Source organism: Chinchilla lanigera, unplaced genomic scaffold (assembly GCF_000276665.1).
Source record: "Chinchilla lanigera isolate Chin_1 unplaced genomic scaffold, ChiLan1.0 scaffold00029, whole genome shotgun sequence".
NCBI classification, from domain to species: Eukaryota; Metazoa; Chordata; class Mammalia; order Rodentia; family Chinchillidae; genus Chinchilla; species Chinchilla lanigera.
The window spans coordinates 8,299,417-8,310,327 of NW_004955430.1; the positions used below are offsets into that span (position 1 = coordinate 8,299,417).

General features: G+C 36.9%; 1 long non-coding RNA gene and 1 pseudogene across 2 annotated transcripts in view; one reads left to right on the forward strand and one right to left on the reverse strand.

The window, feature by feature from the left end:
• The window catches only part of LOC102026453, a 28,873-nt gene extending 18,358 nt beyond the window's left edge, over positions 1–10,515 (forward strand). For both annotated transcript variants that reach the window (XR_001234553.1, XR_261423.2), the window contains 3 exons: positions 2,087–2,189; positions 6,170–6,330; positions 9,630–10,515. This is a non-coding gene — a long non-coding RNA (uncharacterized LOC102026453). The remainder of the gene's footprint in view (positions 1–2,086; positions 2,190–6,169; positions 6,331–9,629) is intronic.
• On the reverse strand, positions 5,882–8,733 carry LOC102026661 (annotated as a pseudogene).
• Positions 10,516–10,911: the final 396 nt, after the last annotated feature.

Genomic DNA, 10,911 nt, shown 5'->3' on the forward strand with positions numbered 1-10,911 from the left:
AGTGCTGGGATTACAGGTGTGCACCACCGGCTCTTGTATTTTATCAAGTGGGAGTGATACTGTGGTTTCTATCAGTGGAATACAAATGGAAGTGGTATCCCTGTTTGAGGTCAAGGTTTTTATTTTTAGAGTAGTTTTAAGTTCACAGAAAAATTAAGTGGAAGGCACAAAACTTTTCCACATTCCACTCTGCCTCCACCAACCCCTTTCACTGTCATTCTCCTCAACAGAGTGGTGCGTGTTTCAATCAACAAACCAATATTAATACATCATTAATACTGAAAGTTCATAGTTACATTAAGGTTCACTCTCGGTAATGTACAGTCTATGAGTTTTGACAAATGTATGATGATGTGTATCTGTAATTAGAGTATTATACAGAATATTTTCACTGCCCTAAAAAAAACCTTCTATGCTCTGCACACTCATCCCTCTCCTCCTTCCAATCCCTGGAAAGTACTGATATTCTATTTCCATAGTGTTGCTTTTTTTTTTTGAGGCTGTTTTATAGCTGCAGCCATAGAGTATATAGGCTTTTAGAATTTTTTTTTCTTTTAGTAATATTCACCTAATGTTTCTCCATGCCCTTTCAGGCTTGATAACTCATTTCATTTTAGCAATGAGTAACATTCCATTGTCTGTGTGTACTGCAGTTTATTTATCCATTCATCTTCTGTAGGACACTGTGGTTACTTCTAAATTTTGGCAATTATACACAAAACAACTATAGTTAAAAATTCATGTGTAGGTTTTTGTGCAAACATGTTTTCCATTCCTTGTAAAAAGCAGGGACTACAACTGTTGGATCATGTGATAAGAGTATGTTTACTTTTGTAAGAAACTGCCAAACTATCTTTCCCAGTAGCTCTACCATTTTGCATTCCACCAGGAATAAATGAGAGTTCTCGCCGTCCCATGTTCTCACTAGCATTTGTTATTGTTCTCAGTTTTGGTCATTCTATAGGTATACAGTGTTATCTCAACCTAAAAAAATTTTCATTTGCTTGATGGTATGTGATGTGGACTATCTTGTCCACATGGGCTTACTTTCCCTTTGTATATCTTTGATGTGGTAACTTGATATCTCTGTTTCATTTTTAGAATTAGTTATATTCATCTTTTTAATTGTTGAATTTAAAGACTGCCTATACATTTTTGTCAAAATCCCTTGTCAGATAAGTCTTTTACAAATATTTTCTCCCAGTTTGTGGATTGTTTACTAATTCACTGACAGCATCTTTTACAAAACAGAAAGAAAATTTAATGAATTCTAGTTTGTCAATTCTCTCTTTCATGGAAATATTTTTATGGTTGCATGTAAGAAGACATAGGTTTTCTCCTATTAGTTTTTGTTTATCTGAAGTCTATAACCTAGTTTGAGTTAATTTTTGCAAAGGGTGTGAGGTCTGTGTTGTTGATCACCCACCCTGTGGATGTCTAGTTGTTCCACCATTCCAGTTGTTTCAGCCCCATTGGTTGAAAGACTTATTTTCTCCTTGCATTTCCTTTGTTCCTTTGTCAAAGATCCACTATATTCATGTAGATCTATATATAGGCTCTCTATTATGTTCCATTGACCTATTTAGTCTTTCATCAATATCACACTAACTTGATTAATATAGCTTTGTAATGAGTCATGAGGTTGGGTAGTGTCAGTCCTTTGGCTTCATTCTGCTTCAATATTGTATTGTCCATTCTGGGTCCTTATTCTCTTCTTATAAACTTTAGAATCATTTTATCTATATCTGTAAAATAACTTGCTGGGGTTTGCTTGAGATTGCATTAAATATATAATCAAATCAGAACAATTTTGATTTGACATTTGGATAATATTGCCTCTTCTTATCCATGAACATGGAATATCTCTTCATTTTATTTCATTTTTCCTTGATTTCTTTTATCACTTTTATAGTTTTTCTTACAAAAATCTTGCACATGCTTTGTTATCTTCATATCTAAGTTTTCATTGGGGGTGCTAATGTAAATTGTATTGTGTTTTAAATTTCAAATTATATACTTCCTGTGACCTTAGGATGAATGTGCATTTATTTTTTTGTTGTTGTTGTTTTTGTTTTTTTTGTACCAGGAGTTGAACCAGGACCTTGTGCTTGCCAAGCAGGCATTATGCCGCTGAGCTATATTCCCAATCTCTGAATGTGCATTTGGATGTTGGATAAAGTAATCTATAGGTATGTATTGTATCTAGTTGATTGATTAGTGTCTTTGAGTTCAACTATTTCCTTACTATTCTTTATAATCTCCAACTATAATAGATGATTAATCTATTTTTCCTTGCACTTCTATCACTTTTTGCCTCACGTATTTTGATATTTTTGGATGCACACACACTAAGGATTGTTATGTCTTCTTGGAGAATTGAGCATGTGATCTCATGTAATATTCCTTTTTATCCTTGATAATTTGCCTTGCTCTGAAGAGTATCGTGTCTGAAATTAATGTAAGTATACCTGTTTTCTTCTGATTAATATTAGCATAGTTTATCTTTCTCCATCCCTTTACTTTTAATTTATATGTCTTTATATTTAAAGTCAGTTTCTTGTAGACAACATATTGTTAAGTCTTTTAGAAATTCTACTACATTTGTCTTTTAATTGGTATAGTTACCTTAATGAATACCATGAGCTTGGGGATACTACCACAATGTACTAACCATGCATATTATGTAGATATTGCAAGCCAGTGCCCTGAACTCTATTCCAATCCATTTGTAGTGAGGAAGTTAATTTGTAGAAAGCCAGTGATATTTTCTTATTTCCTGGACATCCATTTTCAGTTCATGTTTAAGAGGAGATACAGGTTTTTCCAGGCAGATGTACTTGTCTGGGATTTGGGAGGCGGAAATTAACATAGTGAGCTGGAGATTGTGTCCCTTTCATTTATACTGTTTTGTCTGGCAAACATAGTTGTTAAACTTCAAGTAGTAGAAAACCCACCAAATGGCTTAAACAAAAAGAGGAGCTTATTTTCCTCATATAACACGAAGTTTGGCTGGAGGCAGTCACTGCCGTGGTTCACCAGTTTGCCAATATCAGAATCAATTAGGATCAGTATATGTGCAATTCTTTTGGACTTTCCTGAGTGGTTACAAGGCCATTCTGGAGGCTACAGACATTACATCTGCATTCAAGGTAACACAAAACAAAAACAAAGTAGAAATGGGGAACAACAGTATCAATTATGCCTGCTTCTTTTGATCAGGAAAGTAAAAGTTTTCCTAAAAGTAAAAGTAAAAGTAAAATATTTCCTAAAAATAAAAGATTTCCTAAAAGTTCTCACAACATATGTTTTTTTTTGAGAGTCTTGCTGTGTAGTTCAGGGTAATTTAAACTCACTATGTAGCATACCTGGGCTTGAATTTGCAGTGATCCCCTTACTTCGGCCTCCAAAGTGCTGGGATTATAGGCATGTGCCACCATGCCCCGTCTCACAACAGACTTATCTGTAGATTTCACTGTCCTTGCCAACCTGAACAAAATTAGGGTTCTGTTGGTAAGGAAGAAGGAGAGGTTGAGGGTACCTTAACCCATGGAATTCCTGGCTGCTGTGCTGGAGCTAATGAGAGCTTGTAGAGATAAAGTAACATGCATGGGGACTTGAATAATAACATGAGAATTAAGAAAAGATATAAGGCAAGAAAAATGTGATAGAGCAGACATTTTAGAGGAGATGGGGACTTTAAGCCTCTAATGCATCCCACCCTCATTTTTAAAGCTTGTGTATTTCAGTTGCAACCTATGGGCAAACTCTTGCTTGCTGCACTGTGTGTGGCTGATATCACTTCCCAAGGCAGAAATGTGTTTTGAGTAAATGTCCCATTGAATGTGGCTTCTTCTGGGTTGATGGGCAGAGAGTGGTGAACTTGGTCCCAAAGCAATGACAAATCATCTCCTTCTTTCTTCTCTAGCCCCCAGGGAAGTAAGATGAGACCACTGTAAAGAGTCAAAGATACATTTTCTTTTGGTGAGAGCACAAACATTTGTTTAAACTTTTGACTCTTTACTCCTAAGCATAATGACTTGACCCATTTGTATTTTTTCAGAATTAAATTTTATTTCACATTGATAGAAATCATGATAAACATTTACATTTTCTCACAGTAGAGCACATTTCAATGGAGTATTTCTTGCTATAAATAGGATCTTACTGATTTGTATAATTGAAATAAGTCTATGTTCTTCAAGGTAAATGATTTAGTGAATGGTTGTTTAAAATTTTTAAATCCAGAAATAAACATGACTTCATTATAAACATCCTATGTAGTTCATTACTAGATTGTTTCCATGATCAGTTAGCACCAAAAGTTGCATTCTTCACATTGTCTTGGTCAGCTGAAATACAGCAAAAATTAACACAGTTCAGAAATGTCAAGCATACATTATTGCTACATTTTAAACTGTGTGGTAACTATACCATATTTATGGGGTTCTGACTGAACTTTATTACCCATAAATTTGTTTTCAAATAATTTTTACTATTAATCTGGAAATTTTGACTATTTAATATCAAGTGAGTATTGTTTTTATGTTTGCACAAAAGACTAGTTTTGAAAAATAATTTCAAGTGAAAATATCAAATAAGACCATTGGCAGATAAAAATAGAGCAATTTTTTCTAACAAGTTGTTCATTTTCTACAGTAGTTGGTTTCAAACATTTGTACAGAAAAAGTAAACTTACTGGGGCAAAGAGACTCAATAATTTTAGAAATTAGTTTTTAAGATCAGTCTTTAATATTTCTGTACATATCAGAATATGATCTAGTTATTCTTTCAGTTGCTTACAGAAAAATAACAACAGATTTTATTAGTACCTGAATTGAAGATTTTAAATAACTAAATAAGTCTAAATTTGGACTAAAGTATAATTATTTAAAATACATAATATAAGAAGTTTAAGGAATTTTGCCTTCTTTTAAAGTGATATAAATTTTAAATAGCATATATCTGTGATTCAGAATGTCAGATTATAGCATGTATTGACAGTAGATGTCCATATCTGATCTGCTATGAAGGATAATCGCAAAGGAAAACTTTTTCTTGAGAGGAGAAAATATGAAAAAGAAATAATATCAAAGAAAAAAAACCCTGGTTTCCCAAATAAAGGAGTCATTCAATGAAGAGAGTAATGCTACTCTTTACTGACAAAAGCACTAATTAACCTTATTATCAAAAACAATACAGACCAGGTGTGGTGACACATAGCTGTAATGCAAGCACTCGGGAGGCTGAGGCAATAGGATTGCTGCAAGTTCAAGGCCAACCTGGGCTAGAAAGTGAGTTTAAGGCCAGCCTGAACTGCATAGTGAAACCTTATCTCAAAAAGACCAAAAAGACATAGTAATAATAACAACTCATTCTCATGTATTACAATCATTATATATAATGAATACATAAATAAAAATGCAGGTACTGCATGGTGACTGAGCAATTTTGTAATAAATCCATAGATTAAGACACAGTGTGCATAACTCATATATGTCTAAACTGCTCATTTTACCTGAACAAATTTTCATTAAGCATACTAGTAATTTTCAAATGATGTCATAAAAAATCTGGTTGTAGTATTTTATTATTTTGTTGAATTATGTTTGAGGAAAAGGCCTAGTTGCCTCACCTATTTTAATACTAGTATATGCTGGATCACATTATATAAATACATGTGTAGATACTTAAAAGATCATAAATTTCCCACAAGGAAATGTTGTTTATTATATACCATTGATCTGTATTTGGAAAACTTTTTTTTTTTTTTTGTCTTTCTGAGACAGGGTCTCGCTATGCAGTTCAGGCTGGGCTTGAGCTCACTTTGTAGCCCAGGCTGGCCTCGAACTTGCAGCAATCCTCCTGCCTCAGCCTTCCGAGTGCTGGGATTACAGGCGTGCACCACTATGCCTGGCTTGGGAAACTTTTTAACACTGCAAACATCAGAAGTTTTAAGACTGGGCATAGGAAAAAGTTTATACTCTACTACAATGCTCCTGGTGTACTTCTACATAAGACCTCTTAGCGATGTCAGTCAACTGGAGGTAGGAATTTATCAATGAATTGCTTGACATTCATTATTTCCTATTGAAGTAAACTGCATCGTGCCTTTGTAGGTTCTGAAGGTTACCATTGCCTGGATTTACCAATGATTTTAATTTTTCAACAGTATGGAAACCAAACATTAGGGGAACTAATGGGTCGGAATCGCTATGGCACTGGAAACTAGAAATATCTTTGTTAATACCACTGATCGCACCCTGTAGAACTGAAGCCTGAAGTGGAAGCCAGCAAATGAGTGCAATGACATCTGCCAGTTTCAGCTGTGTGGTAAGAGCGCTGTATAAAGATAAAGCTTCTCCCTGAGAAAATCCTCCCAAAATAATTCTGCTAGAAGGAATGTCATTCTTCACCTCTTGATCTGTTAAACCTTTTACTTTTAATTTCAGCTTCATTTCCCTGAGAATCTGGTGAAAGCTCAATATTATCGCATCCCTAGGTGGGTCTGGGGTCGCCAACACATTTCCTGGGCCTGTCTCTCTCTAACATGGAAAGAGAAAGAGGAGTCAGAGGACAGTGTAATGCGAGAACAACGTTTATTGGGCACAAAGCCACTTTGAGGAGCAGGGGCCTCAGAGCTGAGTAACCGCTGAGTATGGGCAGGCGTCCTGTTTTTTGGGGATTGAGTGGTGGTTCCTCCCTCTGGGGGCAGCCCCACCCAGTAGGTTGTTTTGTTGCTAGGGGTTTAGGTCTCATGGGCTAATAGAGGAACTTGGGTACACGTTGCAATAATTAGGGTGGACAATATTACAAAGGTAAGACTGCAGAATGCCAGTTGTTTACATTCTCAGAACACTGCAGAAGCTATTTTTCTTCTAAACTCTAAGGGGCCTGTATCCCTTTTCTGATCCTCCCTAGGGTTCCCATCTATTCCTGTAGGGGATGGCGACTCTCAGCATATCATTTTAAGATAAAATAATTCTAGTCTTAGTGCAAGCCTCAAGATGTGTCTTGAGAAACATCCCGGAGGGGTTATAAAAAAGTTAACTTTGCAGTCCTAACTTAGCCCTGGAATGCTTCTCCAAAGACAAAGAACACCCAGGCCCAGATAACCACCTATGTCCCTGCCTGGGTTGTTTCATCCCTTCCCTGGCCCTAGATAAACATTGTAACCATGAAGGAACTGTGTGGTTATCTAAAGGGGGACATATAGAACAGAGCACAAAAAGTATGTATCATTGTGGTTGGGCTCATGACCAGAGCCTGACGCGGTCATGTGGCGCAAGGAAAACAACAAGTGGCCAGTGCTACAACATTCCAATCTGTTACCATGGAAACCAAAAATGTATATAAGGTGGGAACAAATGCAGGCCCATGCCTGCATTCCTGACCTGCAACTCGGAGATGAGAGGTGACTGGTCTAAATTAAAATTAATAGGGGCTGGGGATATATAAACTCTGTTCTGAATAGAGTTGGACTCTTGTGGAATACAGCCCGATTTCTGTCATTATATTCCTACAATATCAAACCAACAAGGCATAGTTATGTTCATATTTAGTGTTACAGGCATAACTGGCATGTGTGGGCAGATATATTAGATATGTGAACTTTTGACACTTGCAAAGTCTTCTGCCTATCCATGCCTAGTACATATAGTGGCACCTTGGTTCATAAATTTAATTTGTTCCATGATTCAGGGAAAAATGGCTTTATTCACCATGTTCATTGCCTGATGCAGCATTTCTGAAGGGAAGCAACAATTTGCTCAGTACTTCTGTTCATGAACCAAATTGCTCACAAACAGTAGCATTCATGAACCAAGGTATTACTGTATCTCCCAATCCATGAAAGTAAATAACTATGGTGGTGACCTGGATGGTAGACACAATGACTGGCATCAGAGCAGACACATAGCCATATACCCCCTGGGTTGGCAGATAGTGCTTTAGAAGCAGTAGAGAGAGCATTACTAGATGACCCAAGGACACGTGGGTGGTGAGTCCCTGCTTGCCTCACCAGGTATGTGCCTTGGCATGTGTGGGCAGATGCCTTCCCCATTTATGTTTGTTGTCTTTGGTGTACAGTTGGGGTAGTGACTATATTAGTTTGCTAGGGCTGCCATAGAAAAGTACTATAAATTGGATTTATTAAGCAACAGAAATTTATTGTCCAAGATCAAGGGATCAGCAGAGTTGGTTCCTTCTGTTGGTTGTGAGAATCTGTTCCATGTCCCTCTCCTAGGTTCTGGTGATTTGCTGGCAATCTTTGGCATTCCCTGGCTTATAGAAGCATGACCCAGATTTCTGCCATCACTTTCTCATGACATTCTCCTTGTGTGCATATGTGCATAAATTTCCCCTTTGTAAAAGGACAAGGGTCATATTAGATCCACCATACTCAAGGGTAATCTTGGGAAGGTAGAGCATGGCAAAGCTGGATGAGAGGGGGTAAGCAGGACCTGTTAATTACAAGATCCCAGGATACATGCACCAAATAATTCTCAGGACCCCATATGTGGGCTTTTCATTGGTTCCTGCATATGTGGAATGCATGAAAGTACATAGACACCATGAAGAGTTCACTATCATGGCTTTCTCCATGATAGCCCACCTTGTGTCCCCCAGGGTATACTTTTGTTTTTTCCTGTCTTTAGCCCAGCCCAAGCTTGCTCTGCAGAATCAGTTTCACCCTTACCCTTCATTTCCAATTTTTTTCTACCTCAAATAAACATGAAACTTTGCCACTGTTTTTGCTTGTTTCATTCAATTCTTTGTTTGAGATGGAAAGAACCTAGAAACCATCTCTAGAAGAAAACCTCAGCTCTCCAAAATCTGGTTATAGTGTCATCATAGCTAATTATGTCTGCAATGATCCTATTTCCAAATACAATCTCATTGAGTTCTTGATGTTAGGAGTTCAACACATGTATGTTGGTGGGAATACGATGGAATCCATAATAGTGGTCCGGGAAGGAAGTTTGGTGTGATGCTAGGATTGAGGACTTGGAAATAAAACTGAGTTGGTTTGAATTTTGACTGTGATGTTTACTTGCTCAGTCATTTTGGGCAACCTGCTTAGCCTTTTTGAATTTTAGTATTCTCATCTCTAAAATGGAGATGATAACCACTAATTTGGAGAGTTATTGAGAAAATTAAATTCAGTGAAGATTTTAAGTTCCAAATAACTGAGAATAAATAATTTTTATTCCTGTTCATAGTTTGTGGCCTAGCAACTCTTTGACACTCCTACATTTGACAGAATCTTTGGGTAGCTCTTTGGGCTGGAAACTTCTTCCCATAATCAATGCAATTTGGAAACACTGATGGTTCTTCCTGTTGGTCTTCCTGAGGTTGCTAGAATTTGACTATCCTCTGTCAGTTGACCAGATTTGTTTTTCACTTGATGTATGAGCCTCCTTCATGCATGCCCAGACAGGGGAGATGGTCTTTGTCAATCAGGAAAACTCACCCCACTACTGAATTTCCTCCTATACATCCTTGCTGGATAAAAGACCAATTCACAAATTGTCATGCTGTTCTTTGGTCAATTTTAATCTCAAAAGATTGTAAATTTTCGTTGTTTCTTTAATATCTTTTATTAACTCAGGCCAATATTCTGTTTTTCACAGTCTTTCACTCAGTGACACATAGTAATACTCTGCATTGGCAGAAACAAGAAGAAGCTGGCTGAAGACTTGGTCTAAATGGATGATGTCCCCGTTAGGGCACACTAGAGGAACAGACGTACATACTGTCCTATACTCTAAGTTATAATACAATATAAATGACATATAAAAGATTTACAGGATTATAATGACCCTCTTCAGAGTCAGGGTGGAAGAATGCAAAATGATCTTCTGGGTGCTGAAGAGCTGGAGGATCCATTTGGAAGTTGGAGGCCTAGAGCGCACTGCAGAGTCCAGTGTGAGTAATCATCAGAAAGCTGGCGTCTGCATTAGAGGACGGAAGAATCAGAGCTACAAGCGTAAGGACACTGGAGATGAATGTCCAAAGGTGATAGCAAAGACTGGAGCTCCTCTGAAGAAGCAAACAAGGAGACTTCCTTTTTCTTTCTCTTTTTATTCCATCCAGGCCACAAGCCTCTTGGTTGGTGCTACTCACACCTGGTGTGGATCTTCCCGCCTCAGATTCAGACTTAGGTGTCAGTCATCCACATGCACACCCAGAATTGTGTTTCACCAATTTGCTAGTCATTTCTTAATCCATTCAAATTGACAACTTAATTAACTATCACAATTTACCCTTTGTCAGCTTGACAACTGGACAATTTCCTTAAACCGTAATTTAAATACAATGGACAATTTCCTTAAACCATAATTTAAATACAATGGACAATTTCCTTAAACCATAATTTAAATACAATGGACAATTTCCTTAGACCATAATTTAAATACAGTAGGAAGTTTGTAACCACACTTAACATAATACAACCATCCTGCATACAACCAGAAACATTAATTCCCTCCCCAGAATAAAAGGCAATATTTTTCTTTGTCTGATGCTTATTTTTCTCTTAACATTTCATAACTTAAACATTATAATATAGATGTAACAATACTTAAGAACTGATACTAAATCTATGAACACTATATTCATAGAAAACAAAGATACCTGCTTAATATATGTGTATATGTGCACAAGCACATTAACAAAACTGGAAAGAAATATTTAGGACAATTATTATCCTCATTTCTATGACTAGTTATGTGGTAGTAGCTGGTATTTATAACTGTCTTCTACTGCCCATTTTTTTATTCCCTTGCCTTCAGCAAGCACCCCAGCAGGTCTTGGTTCTTCACTTGTCATGGTGACCCATACCTGCATTCCTGAAGATTCTGAGCTATTTATCATCCTGCTTGAGCTAGACTGTTATAGTTTCCCATTAACATT